The sequence below is a fragment of the Acanthisitta chloris genome, unplaced genomic scaffold (assembly GCF_000695815.1).
Source record: "Acanthisitta chloris isolate BGI_N310 unplaced genomic scaffold, ASM69581v1 scaffold8601, whole genome shotgun sequence".
NCBI lineage: Eukaryota > Metazoa > Chordata > Aves > Passeriformes > Acanthisittidae > Acanthisitta > Acanthisitta chloris.
In genome coordinates, this window is record NW_008657660.1 from 18,378 (window position 1) to 21,709 (window position 3,332).

Here is a 3,332-nt window from a genome sequence, read left to right on the forward strand (position 1 = left end):
GAATAGCAAGGGGAACACATGGACATTGCTAGCCACCCTCACACTCCTACCAGCCATCCCTTGGTGACAGAGGGAAGTGGGTGCCAGCTAGAACCCCGGGACAGGCTGGGGACCCCAGGGTCCTGTATCTCCCACCCTCTCCTGCTCACTGCCTGCCCCCCAGCCCACTGCCCCATTCCTGTCCTGCTGCCTGTAGCTGGCAGCAGGTGCAAGACACACTTTCTTTTGCTGCTCTTTTATTGTCTGGTTTTGTGTCAAGGTTTGATGTGCTTTCCTCAAGCTCCAGTGTCTTTGAAGCCCTGATCTACCTGATAGCACTCCTGTGTCACTGGTGATGTGACAGCAACTGCCTTTGACACACAAATGGTTTCACTGCATCTGCTGCAGTAAAATATGACACCTGAAATACTGTGCTCTGTGCAAAACAGAGTTAATGGGAAATCATCTCCAAATTAAAGGCAGAAGGTAGACAAGCCTTCATAGAATCATAGTGTCTTAAGGGGATGGAGTTTAGAGATCATCCAGCCCCAACCCCTGCCCTGGGCGGGGACACCTCCCACCAGAGCAGGTTGCTCAAGGCTCATCCAACCTGGCACTGAACACTGCCAGGGTTGGGGCAGCCACAGCCAAACTGGGCAACCTGGGCCTCACAGGAAAAAGCTTCTTCCTAATACCCAATCTAAATTTCCCTGTTTGGATTTATCTTCATTACTCCTTGTCCTACACTACAGTTCCTCACAAGTTCCCCCTCTCTCGAAGGAAGAACAATGGTGGCACTTGCTTCTATACTGCACTTGTGATTGAAGTGTACGGAGAAAGGTTTAAGATGAGCAAGTAAGATTTGCCAGGCTGGAAATATGGGCAGAGCATATGGGAGAAATGCCCTCCCACTACTTTCTGTGCAAGTCTCCTCACTACAACTCTCCCCTCTCAAAAACAGATCCAGGGAAATGCCTGGTTACCTACTGCTAACTCCCTAAATGTTCTCAGTACCAACTTCCTGTTCCAGGACAGAGGAGGCTCAGGTGTTCCTGGGTAAGACTGCAAAGCTTTCAGGAATTTGGTCTACCTAAAGGACAGAAGAGATGTGGAACAGGCTTGAAAAGAACCCTTGAAATATCTGGTCCCTTGGAAAGAAATACAGGCTTGTGTGAAAAGGAATCAGTGAGCCTGTGCTAAACCAAACCCAAGCATTTGGTACCAGCACAGTGCAGAACCTTCTTCTGTCTTTGCAGGTTAAAATTTGAATGCCTACAGTCACCAGCAACGAGGATGCTGAAATGTGTAACAAGAGAAATCCACAGTCAGTCACTGCTGGAGCTAGGTGAACCACCAAAAGCCTGGTCAAACCTTTCATGGGAAGGGTCAGGCTACAGGCAGGGGACAGACATTCATTATGAATTTTTTGTAAATTGTATGTAAAACCTTACAAAAAATGCCCCAAAAAATGATCCTCCATTTTAACTTTACAAAGAAAATACTTAAAATGGTATTAAAATATGCAAAATTTATAATTTAATTACACAATTACAGAGCCTTATAGTCTAATAGCCCCACTGTATTTTGCATATTAGTGAACAAATGCTTTCTTAAAGCTCACAGCAGAATCATTTACTTGATGCTGGAGAATAAGTTAATTACGGATCTCCTGCCTTTGATTAATGGATTTAATAATCAAGTTACAGTAGAATTAACTTATACTTCATGTGCTTACAGCACTAATGGTGGGATTCATGAAAGTAATGTGTCAGCAAATGGGACTGGCCCCAGAAAAGGCATTGTTTGGAGCCCCCAGGACTGTCTGTGCTGCATCCTGCCCGTCAGCACTCAGAGTTTCATAGCATCAGGGATTGTTAAGGGGTTGGGATAGAGCTTCAAGTTACAGTAGAATTAACTTATACTTCATGTGCTTACAGCACTAATGGTGGGATTCATGAAAGTAATGTGTCAGCAAATGGGACTGGCCCCAGAAAAGGCATTGTTTGGAGCCCCCAGGACTGTCTGTGCTGCATCCTGCCCGTCAGCACTCAGAGTTTCATAGCATCAGGGATTGTTAAGGGGTTGGGATAGAGCTTAGAGCTGAGCTCATGCAGTTCCTAACCAAGAGTCTCTCTGCAGCTTCCCTGGAGCCCCTTCAGCTCCTGGCAGGTTGCTCTGAGGTCTCCACACAACCTTCTCTTCTCCAGGCTGAACAGCCCCAACTCTCTCAGCCTGTCCCCATAGGGAAGGTGCTCCAGTGCTCTGATCAGCTTTGTGGCCTCCTCTGGCCTTGCTCCAACAGTTCCATGTCCTTCTGGCATTGAGGACACCGGATCTATACACTTCTGGCAGGAACTCAGATATGGCAATCAACTTTTTTCACTTCATCTGGCATTAACTGCCACCATTTGCCATTTATTTCTACAAAACTAAACACTGATTTCAGGTGAGCTGATCACTTTGACCAAAGCTCAATTCTGGATACTGTGGGGGGAAAAGTATGCCAGAGTATCAGTACAGTACCAGGTAATGCTCAGACCCATCAGGCACAGCAACCTGCAGCCTGCTATGACCCAATAAAACAGACTGAACAATCTTTAATGCTTCTTTTGGGCATACAATTCAAGTATAAAGTTCCTTGGATGGAAACATATTGAGTCAGCCAAGATTTCCTCTCTCAAAAGGAACCTCAACTATAGGTAGGTAGAACAGCCTAAGAGACTGAGCACTCTGGTTTCCAAACTTGACTCGAAGTGTTCAAGGAGAACTGTTGCAGGACAGAGAAGGCAGAAGGTAGACTTGGAAGGATTTTGTATTTTGCTGTTATTCCTCACAGGACTCCTGTGCATGTAAGAACCCGATATGCAAGTCTGGCAGGAGCCAGATTCAGAAACCTTTACTTAATCAAAACTCACTCTGACACAAATAAAAACAGAGTAAAGCTCTGAACCACAGTTTGTCTGAAGGAGCAGTACCTCAGGAATCACTAGCAACAGGACTTCAAATTGCATCAGCCATGTACCATGCAAACCACAACAATGCAATACAAGTCAGAGGCTTAGTGTATCACTGGGGCCCAAGGAGAAGGCAGGAAATGAATAGGAATACAATTTCCTCAGCAATTCACTTACAGGAATTATTCTGCAAGATGTTGCCTGTGTCCTGGTGGATGGCACAGTCTGAGGGTACAGGAAGCACTGGGCTGCTTTGCCCTCTCCCCTCACTGCCCCTCATCTGACCCCTGGATTGCCCTTTCCACGGGATGGTGGCAGAACTCCTTGCACTGCTCATGCCACATGGAAATGGGGGGAAAATCCATGGAAACTGCTGCACAGCCAGCACCCTCCTTCCTG